The 14,881-nt window shown below is 39.1% G+C and overlaps 1 protein-coding gene across 9 annotated transcripts in view; it reads right to left on the bottom strand.

The window, feature by feature from the left end:
- Positions 1–14,881, bottom strand: part of CHD7 (chromodomain helicase DNA binding protein 7) — a 130,723-nt gene that overhangs the window by 72,123 nt on the left and 43,719 nt on the right. The gene's annotated exons all lie outside the window — the stretch shown is intronic.

Genomic DNA, 14,881 nt, shown 5'->3' with positions numbered 1-14,881 from the left:
ACTGGAAGCAAAAACCAAGTGCTCTTTAAGCTTGATGAGGTTTAGAAAAGCAGTTCTTAAGATGGCAGATGTGACAGCTGGAAGCTCAACTCAATGGCCTAGACAACCTTCAGAAGTACCTTGCTTCTAATGACTGGGAACAGTAAAAATCAACAGCAAAATCTTGTTTACACTAAAAAATAAATGCATTTTAACAAATGCAATTTGGAATATGACAAACATCAAACATACTAGTTCAGATAAGAGTCAAATATGCTTAGAAAAAACATTTATGTTTAATTTTCTAGGGGAAGAAAGTAGCTATTAAGCAGACTTATAGGAAGTTCCTGGTTACAGAAATGTTATCTTCAAAACTGAAAAAAGGGGTTGGCTACCCAAAAAGCTTTTATAACTACACTGGCCAAAATAATCAAAAAACCCTATAGCATTATCTGTTTTATAAGCCTTACTTCACACACATCCTTAAGTCACAGCTATGAATGTGTTTACTCAGTCCAAAGAAAACTCTGTGATTTCAAATGTCTGTTTTTATAAAATTTATTCTTCAGCAAGTAATTATCTCTGCATCATGACTGTCATATAAAATGCAACAATGCTATTTAAAATAGAAAGGACTGCTTATTAAATAAAGATGCCACAGTACCAGTGTTCTTTTGCAATAACTTTTCTATTCCCTGGTTTGGACACTTTTCCCCAAACATTGCACAAGTCATTTTTATTTTCAAGTACTCTAGACAATAGAGGCTTGAGAAAAGCAGAAGTAGGCAATTTATTAAATTACTGGTCATCCATCATTTGTTCATTTATGCAGGCATATCATTTAAGTATTAGTGATATACTTGTAAGGAGTGGGTTAGTACAGGAGTGAACCTGTATCCAGTTGCTGGGCCTGCGTCTTAACCTGCCAACAAGAATTTTACAACTAAAAAGACTCCCGAGAGAATTTCACCTCTTTCTAATGCTGTGCTGGAAAACTTGTTCAAGAGCTTCCTACACACATCCCTAATACAAGAGATCAGAATCAATGAGGATAAATGAAGGTAGAACACATTCTTCCCTCAGGAAAAGAGGAAAGTTTTCCATAGAAATTATCCCATAGCTCCCAGCCCATGAGTACATGGCCTGCTTTGAGGACTCTCATCAGTAATCTAAAACCCCTTCTTCTATCCCCACCCATTGGGGCAATGGAGTGGTTTACAGAACTATATTGTTTTAAACAAAGTTTGATATAAACTGATGTAGAGACACTTAGAAGAGACAAAAAGCAGCAAGAGTTTTTATCTTTTACACCTACTGGTAAGTCTTACACAGCTGATCACTGAAAAAGCAAGACAACCTGCAGATCATACTTCAGTTACTTATAACTCAAATTTTCTTGGATATTTATTTTCTCCCCCACTATGTTTTCTTTGCTTCACTTATGAATACAAGCATCTACCTCTACAGCAGCTACAATTCACAGAACATATTTCTGAGTTAAAAGTAAAACACACTGGTCAAGATTTAAGTAATTCTTGTAACTTGTAAGAAATACACAGGTGGTTTTCTAACATTAAAGCAAGGTAGGCATTTTCACATGCACTGCTAATATGCTTTTTATGTCCCCACAGGTCCACATGAGAATTTTTGATTATCCAATTAGGCATAGTCTGTAAAAACCTTTTAAATGCAGGAAGACACATCTTGAAGCTGCAGAGGTTATATTCTATATCTATTGGAAGACAAAGTAACACAGAAGACAAGACCCAAAGGCTTTTTTGCTTTTTTGAGGATATGTAAATCCATAGAAGTCAAGCTGACATTTGAGAAAGTGTGCAGGAGCTGACAAACAAGCAGTGCCAACTCAAGGTATGCTTCTGAGACAGGCACCCCTCAGAGCACCAGGCAGACATGGAGGAGCTCGCCCAGGATGGTGGGGGTGGAAGATAGAGGAGGTTTGAGGTCACCTCCATAACCCCAGGCGTGTTACTGTCTTCGCACTGCCACCCTTTGAAATGGAAACAGTGATGTGACCCACCAACAAATTCCCACTGATTCAAGTCACACAAAGGTTATCTGATGGAAGAAGTTAACAGATATGGAGGGTACATATCACAGGCTAAAGCCATCTTTTTTTCTAGGTGACTTACTAATACTGACCTGTCAAACTGGTTTCATGCTGACACTTCCCACTACAAATTTTACAGCCCTCCAGAAAAGGCTCAGCTATGTCCAGTTCACTCCAAAGCCAAAGGCAAATATAACACATAATAAATATAACATCAGTCTTTCCATGGCCTTTCCAAAAAAGGTGGCACTACACAAACCATAACTTTTAGGTGAGGTGTGGATACACCATCAGGAGCTAACAAAGAACTCCCTCCTGGAGATATAATAGAATGGCTTGGGTCAGAAAACACTTTAAGGGCAATCTAGTCCAATCCCCCTGCAATAAGCAGGGACATCTTCAACTCCATCAGGTCACCCATCCAACCTTGACATTGAAGACTTCCAGGGATAGAGCATTGGCAACTCTCTGGGGAACCTGTTACACTGCTTCATAACCCTTACCACCAAAAAAAAAAAAAAAAAAAAAATGTCCTTCTTATATCTAACCCAGACCAGTCCTCTTCCAGTTTAAAATCATTGCCCCTTGTCCTATCACAACAGGACCTGCTAAAAGGTCTGTTCCCATCTTTCTTATAAGCCACTCCTTAGGTACTGAAGGGCTGTAATAATATCTCTGAAGAGCCTTCTCTCCTCTGAGCTGAACAACCCCAACTCTCTCAGCCTTTCCTCATAGGAGAGGGAATTCCAAATGTCTGATGATCCTCCTGTTCTTCTCTGAATTCACTCCAAGAGATCTGTGTCTTCCCTGTGTTGAGATCCCCAGAGCTGGATGCTGCACTTCAGGTGGAGTCTCACAAGAGTAGAGCAGAATGACAGAACCACCTCCCTTGACCTGCTGGCCACACTGCTTTTGACACAGTCCAGGATACAACTGGCTTTCTGTGCTGCCAGCACATTTTGGCAGGTCACGTGCCATCCACCAGCACCTCCAAGTCCTTCTCGGCAGGGCTGTTCTCAATCCCTTCACCCCCAGTCTGTAACTGATACCCTGCTTGCACTTGGACTTGCTGAACATCATCAGGTTCACACAGACCCACTCCTCTGGCTTGTCCAGCTCTCTCTGGATGGCATCTCAGACCTCAGGTACATCAACCTCAACACCCAGCCTGGAGTCATCTAGAAACCTGCTGAGGGTGCACTTGACCTCCCTGTCAAAGTCATTGATGAAGACATTGAGCACAATGGTCACAATACACTTTTCTGGGACAGGCGGTCTCTGCACGTTGCTTTACACTGAGATGCAACCATTGTCATTCCAGACACCAGCCTCATGAGGTCCCATCAGAAGTGAGATTTACTTTACACCAGAGAATCCTGTTCTGCCAAATTTCTCTCTTCTCCTTTTTTTTTTTTTTTTTCTGTTGTCAAGATCTGCAAGCTCCTAGTAGTGAACATGTGATCCTCCTAATAAACTTCCTATATGCATATTGTTACTTATAGAAACTTGCTCTCCTCAATCAACTTTCAAGGCCACATACAAGTAGTCTGCAAGTGACCTCAGAGGTATGACAGACAATGGTTTAGAAATGTCAACTTAAAGAAATTTTAACAAATACACATGTGATACAAAACCAGAAGTGATCATCAGTAATCAATTCCATTTTTCTTTTGGGGTGGGAAGATAGCAGTTCTTCATATGGCCTTTTCATTGCACTATTTTTTATTAACTTCAATATGACAAAGTGGCCTTGAAAATCACAGACTTGCTAAAAATCCACTGATGTTATATTTGCTGCTAAGATCAATTTATGTCAAAGAGCCAAACACACACAAAATCAAAAAACAAAATACCAAAACAAAAACCTCACCAAAAATACTACACTTCATTTTCTGCAGACAAACAAACACCTACTTCATTTAGAAGCACCAAGGTAATTCATAATTGAGATTCTCCAATCAGTTTGATTAACCTTGTTCTATGAAACACCTTATCTTTAATGCAAATATCTTTAGTAACCTTGCTCCAGACATTCTTTACTCAATCTATAGCAAAATGTAAAAATCCTTATAGGCAGATCTTAAATCAGGCATGCCTACAGCAATACCAGGTCTAGATTTGGGGTTGTATGTTATATTACTGTTGTAATGTTATATTACTGCTGGAGAGCTGTGTCTAAAGCAACACTTTTAACTTACCCCTGAGTGCCATTACAGTTTCTGACTTACATTTTTGGGTGTTGCTGTACAGAGTAGCATGGAACTGCAAAAACTCGCCACTGCTGAAGAGCACCTTAAGAACACCTTACAAGAACACTGACAATACTGACACCAAAAAGCCAGCCTATGTCAGACAGTAAAAATTCCCCCAATCTCAGTCTAATACCCTAGGTACAGCACTATTTGGTTTTCAACAAGTTTTTCTAAAGTATTTCAAAGGAGGCCTGCAGAGAAACACTTAAAACCAAGCAGCCTTCCAGTATTGCAGGTGTGAGTCCCTATGCTCATCTCTGACAATGCTTGTCCCAGCAGACATCTGCAAGATCCCATTAACAAACAGATACAAATAACAACTGTAATGCCCAAAGTTTTAGATCAGTTTTAATGACTATGTATTTCATACACAGTTGTACAAGTAAACTGTGATGTCAACTTTTTAGGGTAAGGTGTCACTTTAAATTCAAACATGCACTGTGTATTATAAGCCTCCCACTATATTTAGCAACAATTGGCTGGTACAGAAAGATTTCTTCCAAAAATAAAATTAAGGACTTCATATCATCCAGTGCTCACATGTAAGGAAAATTACAGTATTATCACACTTATCAGAGTCTTGCAGGGCCAAAAAAGATAGGAAGTACCAGAATACAAGTGGATGGAGGGCCATCTGGAAAGAAAGAAGATGCAAAAGGAGTGGGAAAAAAAAAAAAAAGAGTTCATATTGCCTACCAGACATTAGAAAGTTTGTGAAAGTTATGAAGCTTGTTATGAGTCCTCTCTTCTCTTCCAGGAAAATTGCATCCAAAAATCTGTGGAACTATTAACTTCTCAGTCAGTGTGGTCATGTTATTTTACTTGTGGGAGTTCCAGAGACATAACAGAATACAATTTAACTAGCACAATTAATATAGACTAATTTTTTCTGATTGAACCAATTAAATTATTCAGTCTGTTGTAATAAAAGCCTGTAAGTGGCTATACAGTTCTTTTGGGAACTCTTGCATAACATGAAAATTTCCTCTATGAATAAAATAACAAGAGTTTATACTTAAGAAAATATAAACAAATAATATTTTAATATAAATATTAAGAAAGTGGAAGTTGAAGCCTAAATAAATGTTTGGCACTTCCTACAATGTTATAGCAATATATCAATGGTACATTTGGGTTTGCATATTGAAGAATAAGTGTTGCATTCATGAAGACAAATATTTGCAATGTTCCAAAATTAAAACGTTAATAATATGCCATAGAAACCTGCCAAGTTTCAGAAATCATGACTTTAGAAAGATTGTGGACTTTCAGTACTTAAAGGGGCCTTATAAAAAAAGAAGAGCAACTTTTTACACAGGCAGATAACAAGAGGGCAAGGGGGGATTGTTTTAACTTTAAGAGAGGATTTAGATTAGATGTTAAGAAGAAATTCTTTCCTCAAGACAGTGCAGAGGCACTGAACAGGTTGCACAGAAAACTTGTGAATGCCCCACCCAGAGAAACATTCAAGGACAGGCTGGATGGGGACCTGGGGAAACAGATCTAGGGGGTGGCATTGACCCAGGGTGAACCCACTACAGTGTTTGGTGGAGTGGTTGGAACTAGATCTTTTTAAGGTTCTCTTCATTCTACTATCAGCCTGTGATTTCTAAACATTTAATTTCATGCAATATGAATGCATTCCCAGAAGTTCATAGTACTTGTGCTTGCTCAGCATAACACAAGAGCTGCTGTCTCCTAAGCTTGGTTAACACAGTAAAACCACTGAGGAGGAGGAGTACAGGAAAGAGCTGCATCCCAATCCTCAGTACTGAGGAACAACAAAAGCAAAGGAACAAAGATTACTCCCAGCCCAACAGTGCATAATCAGAGAGATACACTTCTTTTCTTCCACATCTTGTATAACTGCACTATTCTCACATTAACCTCTACAACTACCAAATTCTTACACAAGAAATGGGATTTTCTGCTTTGAACTGTTAAGACTGGTTGTCTCAGTCTTCTTGAGCTGCACTCCTAAGCACAAGTAATACTGCAAAGAGTGACAGAGAGCAAGGAGGTGGTACGTTTTAGATATCCGAATAGGAACTTAAACTGGGGGTTTTATCAAATTTGGTTTTGAATAAATAACAAAATTTAAGGTCATCATGTCCATGTTCCTCTTCATAAACACAGGCAACATTATTGCTGGCTACACCAACCTTGCCAGAAACAGAGGAAATTCCAACTAAGTAAGTAATATATAAAGTATGGTAAAATTAAAAAGAATGATTTATAAACTCTGAAAAGAGCAGACACACACTCAGATCATTTAGTCATCCTGCCTCTCAGTTCTGTTTTCTCAGAAAGATGACTAAAAATTATCTGAGTTTCATTTCTAACTTGCTGTGCTTTTGAACAATTCTCTATGCTGAGGGGAAAAAAAAAGAAAAAATCCCATTCAGTACTCAAAGAAGACAATTCATTAACTGACACTTGTAAGCATCTTATATGACACCCACCTAATGAAATTGTGCCATGCTCTTTCGTAGAAAGGGGTTTTCTTTCACCTCTTCAATAACAAACCAATTGCAAATATTCTAGTTGGAAAACAGCCCCACTTTTCTAAAAAAGAAAACACTCCTGAAATCAAATCAGTCATTAATATTTGTGTGGAGTACGAGAGAAATTGGGAGAAGTTGGAATGTGGCCTGTTTGTCACTAATTCAATAAAGCTTTCTAAGACTTCCAACAAAATTTTGATTTTCCAAAATTTGAGAGAGGACTCAAGGGCTGGTTACTGAGGGCTGGTACTACAAAAAAACAAGCTGTGTAAGAGCATTAAAGGGCCTGAAAGCTCACTGCCAGAGGAAGAGGCAGTCCCCATTCTGCCCTAGCAAGCATTCCCACTCCTACATCACCAACTTGGGTGATCTTGTGGTCGCACAATGGAGAACTGCCAGGAACATGACCTGGCCAGATAAGCCCATTCACCAGTGATCAGGCAGGTTGATGCAAGGAAGCAGAAAGGGTTCTGTATTCTAGCCTACAGCCACCTTCATCTGCATGGATATATATAATTTTTTTTTTTTTTTTTTAAAGCAGATTAGATATTGGGAGTTACTGAGTTCACAGAGCTATGCTGGGAAGCGGTCAGTGGGCTATTTGCCCACAGCAGGTTGACACCCTGAAGCAGAGTGAGGAGCAGTAACAGGCACCACTGTACCAAATGGCTGCCTCTGGCAAGGGCTCAAGAGGCAGGTGACTCAAGCAGAGAGAGGTGGAGTGACTCCCTAAATTTCTCTGTCCTCATTTTAGCACAGGACATTTCCTCTCTGTTCTTATTATTCAGCACTGCTCTGTCAGATCAGCTCAGCCTTTCCCTGCCCCTTCCCAAACCACTGCTTCCTGTCCACACTTCCTACTTGCTCCTACCAGCTCCCAAGAAGCAGCTTCACCATCTTTAAACCACACTGACAAACATGAGAATATTTAAACAGAATAGATGCACAAATAGATGCTTTAACCACTCAAGGGTGTCAAACCTTGCTCTTTAGCTACCAAACTTCAAAACGTTTTTGAGAAGTCTATAAATACTTACAGATAGCATCTCTAAAGAAAAAAAAAAAAACCAAAAAAAAACCCCAAGTGTTTTGTTTTCCCCAAATCCAGACTACATTATCACCAGTAAAATACATGAATCATCATACAATTAAAAGAACTGAAATCTAAAAATTCGAAAGTGAAAAGCACTGGCTTACTGAACTGAGAGAGAAAACAACTTCTACAGACAAAAGTTAAGATTACACTTCAACATGATGGTGTCCCATCACAGTGGAATTGACACTCCACAGTGTCAATTTACTCCACAGAGGCAAAAAAAGAGAGAACACTTATGCAAGTTTGTGACACTTGCATTCAAGATATAAGCAAGGGCAGGATAGCTTAAAATAAATGGATGCCTCAAATTCCATGAGAAAGAGCAGAACAGAATTCCAGGAGAAGAATCCATTGTAAAAATGTAAGAAATTAATTCTTCACCTGCAACTTGTTCCTTATTAAAACTGCCACTGTATGTAAGGAATTAAAACAAATAAATAAATAAATAAAAACCTGAAAATCAAGAATTTTCCTTTCATGATTTTCCATCCTTGTAAGTCTGTAGGCTGATGATGATACAGACATGAAAGTTTTTACTAGACTATCAGTTTTCAATCACAAAAAAAGCTTCTCTAAAATAACAAATTTAAATTTGTTCAAATAAATATAAAGTAGGACAACATCTTCAACCATGGGAAAGTAAGATAGCTGTCAAGACCCACTGAAAGTGACCATCAGCAGCAGATAAGAACACAATACTGAAGGTACTAAACAAGCAGCATAAATTTAAAATTTTTTCTAGCTGGGTGATTCCTTAGAAAATGCTAATGATTTCAGGAAACAATACACTCACATCGCCAACATCTCAAAGAAACTTCCAAAATACCCACATTGAAGAACAAGTTGGGTAACTCTTAAACCTAAAAATCACAATGCTGATGTAGAAACTTGTTTTTATGCTAATGCTACAAGCTGGCTTTACCCAAAACTTCAGAACAGATAATTTAATGGCACAAATTATTTTCATCACAATCAAATCACAGCACCCGAGGGAAGAAGTATTCTTGAAGTAGCTTGTGCCTCCTCAACAGTCAAAAACACCAAAAACTTCATAGCAAAACCACCTCAAAACTATAAACCTTTGGCCCAAAGGCCTATTCACTGAAAAATCACTGCAAGCACTTTATTTACAAAAGCACACATAGCCTTTTCAAGGGTGAAGAAGAAATAAGCCCTTGAATATGTTAATATTAACTGTTAAAGACTGGAATATAACTGAGGAGTTTTAGAATATGAAGTTTTGTTGGACACAGTATTTCATAATAATTACTGTATCCTTTGAGAAACCTGCATGGGAACTCGCTCACAGATGGATCAAGTTATCAGTGTAACAGAAAATTCTACTCCACAGGGGTGAAATAACTTCAACCCTTCTGACCAAAGGTAGATTTTATGGGCTGTTTTTCTTTAAGTTGGAAAATTATAGTTAATTACATTGCATACATTGCTCAAATACAAGAATTCTTCAGAGCCTCAACAAGACACAGCAGAAACCTGTAAACTTATGAGAAAAAAATACTGCTATCAACCTTTAATTTAATATGAATACTACAGATTTTCTTCCCTTCTCTCTCATTACTATCCACAACTTCTTACTTTGCCTACATTTTCTCCATATATATTATAAAAATACACACACACTCACGTTTATCTATACATAAAAATAATACACAATTGTAGTTAAAGTTCAGTATTAGTGGGTTCTTAATTCAATTTAGTCTGGCAGCTTCAAAAATCTTGCCAACATACACAGGTTTGCAGGTCTGTGAATACTTGAAAAAGGAAACTAGAATTTCTAGGGGTAGGCAGCCACGAGACTTTGCTGAATGTGCAGCATACACAGTACCCCAAAAGACCAGCTAGCAGTCATGTGAAATAGCCTCTGCATCAAAACAAAAGAGTAGCCAATAAGTACTTTTTTCCTAGGGTTTTTTCTTTAAACAAATAGGACTTGTTCTACTTATCAACAGGAAAATAGTCAAAAAGTTAAACACTTGAGGAGTGAAAAAGCCAGCATCTCTCTCTGGAGATGTGGGAAATTGCTTAAGAACATTATTTATGGGAACAATCCTAACTATGCAAAGTGGCATCATTTGCTAGTATGTAAACTGACAGAAAACCCTGAAACATAATTCATGTGAAGACAGTAAGGAGTCAATCTCTTCTTACTGCTCTTAGGCATTAAAACAAACATCTAGGAGAAAATCAAGACCATTTTAGTGTACTAGCAGAAACTAATTTAATCTCTACTATCTGTAAGGTTAGAATATTGCATCAAACTAATACAGCTGATTATAGTTTTCAATAATAGTCCTTTCCATTCAAATACATCTAAGTGTAAATTAAACTGAGGCAGCAACACAGAGTATGAAATTGCAGGAAGGGCCTGTGAAAGGGGTGACCCAGCTGGTGACTCAGCAGGACTTTCCCTGCCTCCTGCCCTGCAAGGGAGGGCAGGAAATTTCAAAAGAATGTGTTCATACCAAACACAGCCATGAGTTATGATTTAAAGCAAAGTCACATGCCCACAGATAATAAGGCCAGCAGAATAAACCTGGCAGTGAACTGGTAACACACACAAAATTAGTTCCTTCCCCACCAGAACCTGGACGCTGCAAGCCAGAATCCTTCAACCCTGTTGGTGCCCATTGTTGAGCTCTCCTGTTTAGTCAGGCATGGAGGCTATACCATACCTGTTTGTCATTTAAATACTCCTGTGTTTGACCATAAATAATGTAGGTCGCACTTGTGGAACATGATTAATGAACGACTCGAAACTTCAGCCCACACAGCAGCTGTGGGTAAATAAGTTGTGTGTAACAACACACCCAGGACAGCCTATTCTTGGCAAAAAAAAAACTCCTACACTTCCTCCATCACTAATAAAATGCTCTGAAAATAATGATATGTAAGAACTGCATAGCATTAGGCCTCCAAAGGCCTCCAAAGGCCTGTCTAACCTGATATCACCCCTGATAAAGTGTGTGGAAGAGGACAAGAACCAGACATGCACACAGGAGATGCAGCCCAGTAACAAATTCTCAGGCACTTATGTATGGCACAGATCTGCTGAGCCAAATGTGGTGCCTTTATGTTTATCAAATGATGATGCATTTTTTTGTGCAACATCTCAGAGATCAGCATCTTAATGTGCAGCTCTGAACTCACCACTTGACAACTTGCTGAATACCTAAAAAGAATTCAAGGAGACAAAAACAGGTGACAAACAACCCTTACTTGACATTCATCCTCTTCATGCACCTGTATCACTCACAACTTTAGAGGCTTCTCTCTCCATCCTTCCCCCACTAAAACAACTCCCCTCCCTGTGTTTTTTCAAGTGCTGCTGTATTTTCTGAGACCTGAGGAAGGGACACAGAACTTCACAGCACTTGCCTCACCAGCATATCATACATACAGGTAATAATCTTAGTTTTGTTCTCTACTACTTTTATTACAATTCCTACTGATTTAATTCTTTAACTGTTATAGCTCATTTTCAGACAGCCTTCTAACACCAAGACCTGCTCCTAGGAAGATGTTTTTGCCTGCCATTTCACTGCTCAAGCACCACACAACCACAAAATCATTTAGATTGGAAATGACCTTAAAGATCATCAAGTCCAACTGTAAACCCAGCACTGCCAGGTCCACCACTAAAGTGTGCCCCTAAGCATGTCCACATGCCTAGGCACCACATCTATCAAATACCTTCACAGATGGCAACTTTACTCCTTCCCTGGCCAGTCTGTTTCAATGTTTGATAACCCTTTCTGTGATGAAAATTTTCCTAATATCTAATCTAAACCTCCCCTGGCCATGTCTTGACTCACACAACTTAATGGCCAAGCAATTGACTCTCCTACTATATTTCTAATTAGTTTATTTCATTCTTATTAGGTTCTTCACCATATCTGCATTTGGTACTCTGCTTTGGGTGTATCAACAGCAGCAGCAAATTTTGCCATCTGACTCTTCTCCAGATGATTTATGAGTATTTTGCAGCACAAGCTCACAAGCCCAACACAGATGCCTCCACTGTGAAAACAGGCAAGCTCTTCCTGCTCTCTGCTTTGCCCATTGGTGGATTGCTCTGCCACAGCAGAACCAGCCTTCCCACCCCATGGCCACCAGGCTCTTCCAAAAACCTTTGGTGAAAAGTGTTTCAAAGAAGGGCCTGGCAAACCAAGCACACTGACTGAACATCCCAACACTGCAGTGGTTCTTATGGGTCTATCAAACTCCACTGAAGCCAGCAACTCACTGCCAGCACAGCTCTAAGAACCATGTCTAGTTTTCAGCAATTAATCAAAACCAGATGAATTGTCAATCACCAGCTTAATCTCATAGCCAAAACAATTTGCAGTTTTCCACACAAAAAAAGAAATAACAAGCCTTGGAATCAACACAGCAATTTCTTTCAACTTAAAAGCAAAAGAACTTCACTTTCCTTCCAACATATCTAAAAACAAAACAGTAATTTGGTTAACCACAAGTATTACAGCCTTCCCATGATAAGGCTAGCTTCAAATCACTGAAAAATAATTACTAAGATGACTTCTGTTGATTTTAAAGTACATAGTGATTTCCATTTTCACTGACTATATTAATTTTGTTGATTCATTTTACACAAATAAAAACAAACCAGTCATTTAAATAACTGCTCTTCAGTGAACAGTTTTCTGCCTACTGACATGAAAGGAAAACCATGACACAGGAGAGCTACCAACTCTGTATTCAGGCTTAGAGCAGGGGTTTCACACATCTGCATTTTTTCCCCAGGGGGTGGGGAGGGGTTAAATTTTCGTTGATTTGAACAATACTCATTTCATCCAAACAGTTTTCAAGGGGGAAATGCCTGCCTGTTAAGAGTTTCATTACTACAGTCAGGGCTCAAACTAATTACTTAATGGGAAGGTATGTGAACAGTAGCTTTTACCAGATAAAAACTTAACAGAAATAAGCTAACAGAAGTTACTTGGCTTGTTACAACTGCCTGAATTACTGATTTTAATCAAATAACTGGAGTTATGTGGTTTTCCTCTAATTATTTAGTTTCAGCACTTACCTTTCTTCAAGCTATTCATTTGCAGTTCAGCACTGTAATAAGTTGCATAAGTTATTTAAGGGTAGAGCTGCCTGTATTTAACCTCTTCACTGATTAAAGGGAAACAAATGTCCCAAGAACATTTAACAAGCTTGTACATTTTACAAGTAAACTTTCTTCTCCCAAACCACCTTTTAATGCTAAAAATAGGCTTACTGGATGGTCAGATGAAAACAAGGAATTAATGCTGGTGGAGAACATCACCGCTTTAGGGTACAGTCCACCTCAAGTATTTCCTCCCACACCCCTACCATCATGGGTTATGAAAGATCCTAGTGACACTGGTTTTTGTTCCTTGACTGTCTTAAAAGTCTTATGTTACCACTTGTACAATTTTCTTTCAAGTTTTTTTCCTGCTAGATGTTTAAGCTCTCATCTTCAGAGTAAAAAAACATGTCTTGTACTTCTTTTTCTCATTCCTACCCTTTCTGTACTGATTTCTCTGTGCTGTCATTACGCCCTTCCCCAAATACCCCCTCATTCTCTTCATTTTTTCCTATAGCCTTGAGTTCTCTCCTTTTCATCCTGCTTACCCACACAGTTGGTAACAGGAGGCATTGGCAAGATCCACTCTCTCAGATAGGAACACACAACTCCACATGTATGCAAAAACTGTAATTTAAGTTCTCCAAACAAAGCCTGTGTGTGGAGATGCAGACAGAGGAAGGGTTGACACAGGCATCTAAAATTTCAAACCAGCTTTGAGGTAGGCAGCAAAGAGAAAGATGGTCTTGAAGATATACTTCCAGAGAGCTTCCTCCTCCCTCAGAGAAAGACAGTGCATTTTCCCCTTGCCCAGCTCAGTCCCTAATGCCCCTCGCAGGGCTCCCCCCTCCTCCCCTCTTCCACGGGGAATGTGGAAGCCCGTCCCAGCTGCTGCGCTGCTCCATCCAGCACTCGCTGTCAGCTGCCTCTCCATCTGATTCCCAGCGCCGGCTCACGCTGCGCGGAGCGGCGGCCGGGAGCAGCCGGCAGGCAGCAGCGCAGGGCACGGCCGAGCAGCTGCTTTGCGCACCGGCCCGGGACACTGCCCGGGACAGCTGTTTTTATGATTTATTAACACTATTGCAGCATCGTGTCATTGCAACTGCATTCCAACAATTGTCCCCAAATATTTACGGGCAGAGCTACTTGGCATTAATTAACGACTGATCAGGAAAAAAAATAAAATTAGTAAACCTTTGTTATCTGCACCACTTGACCACAGATGAATCATCTGGTATCAAACCTCTTGAATTCGGACTGACCAAGTCAAAGGCAAACAATGGCAAACGTGAAGATTCCAACAAGCACTTTTTCAGCTGAAATTTAACATACTAGCAAGCAGTCAAAACTTTTAAAACATCTTGATCCTCTGTAGCTTAACAGTTCTAGCTTTTAATTGAAAAACGATGTGGAAGCAATACATGGCCATTGAAACCTGGCAGACCAGAGCCTTCTGTATTCTCTTTAAGATTTCATTCCAGACTAATTCACATTTTTGTCCTCTCCTTGCAAAAACTGCTTCCCCATCACTTCTCAGTTACATTACTTAGTGCTAAAGAAGTTCACGCCAGAAATTTTTTTCACGTGTAACAATTTCAGCTTTAATTTAAAACCACAGAACATTCCCTTAGGATTTAAAAACAAATACCTTGGTTTGGCCAAAACAAACACATTGTAACACACACACTTTTTTCTCCAAGTTGCAAATACAAAAATTTCATAGTTTAAATGACAATTCTCACATGTGCTTTTTATCTTCTCCCCAAAGGAACCCACATGAAAAATATAGTACTTATTCAGCTTGTCCTGTTGTTGTATCACATTTTGGTCTATCCATAATGTCATCCTATAAAAATTACCATAAGCATGTTAGAAAGACACCTGAGTCTC

Source organism: Erithacus rubecula (genome assembly GCF_903797595.1).
Source record: "Erithacus rubecula genome assembly, chromosome: 3".
Taxonomy (NCBI): domain Eukaryota; kingdom Metazoa; phylum Chordata; class Aves; order Passeriformes; family Muscicapidae; genus Erithacus; species Erithacus rubecula.
The sequence above is the reverse complement of the archived record's forward strand: the minus strand, read 5'-3'. Positions and strand labels throughout refer to the sequence as shown.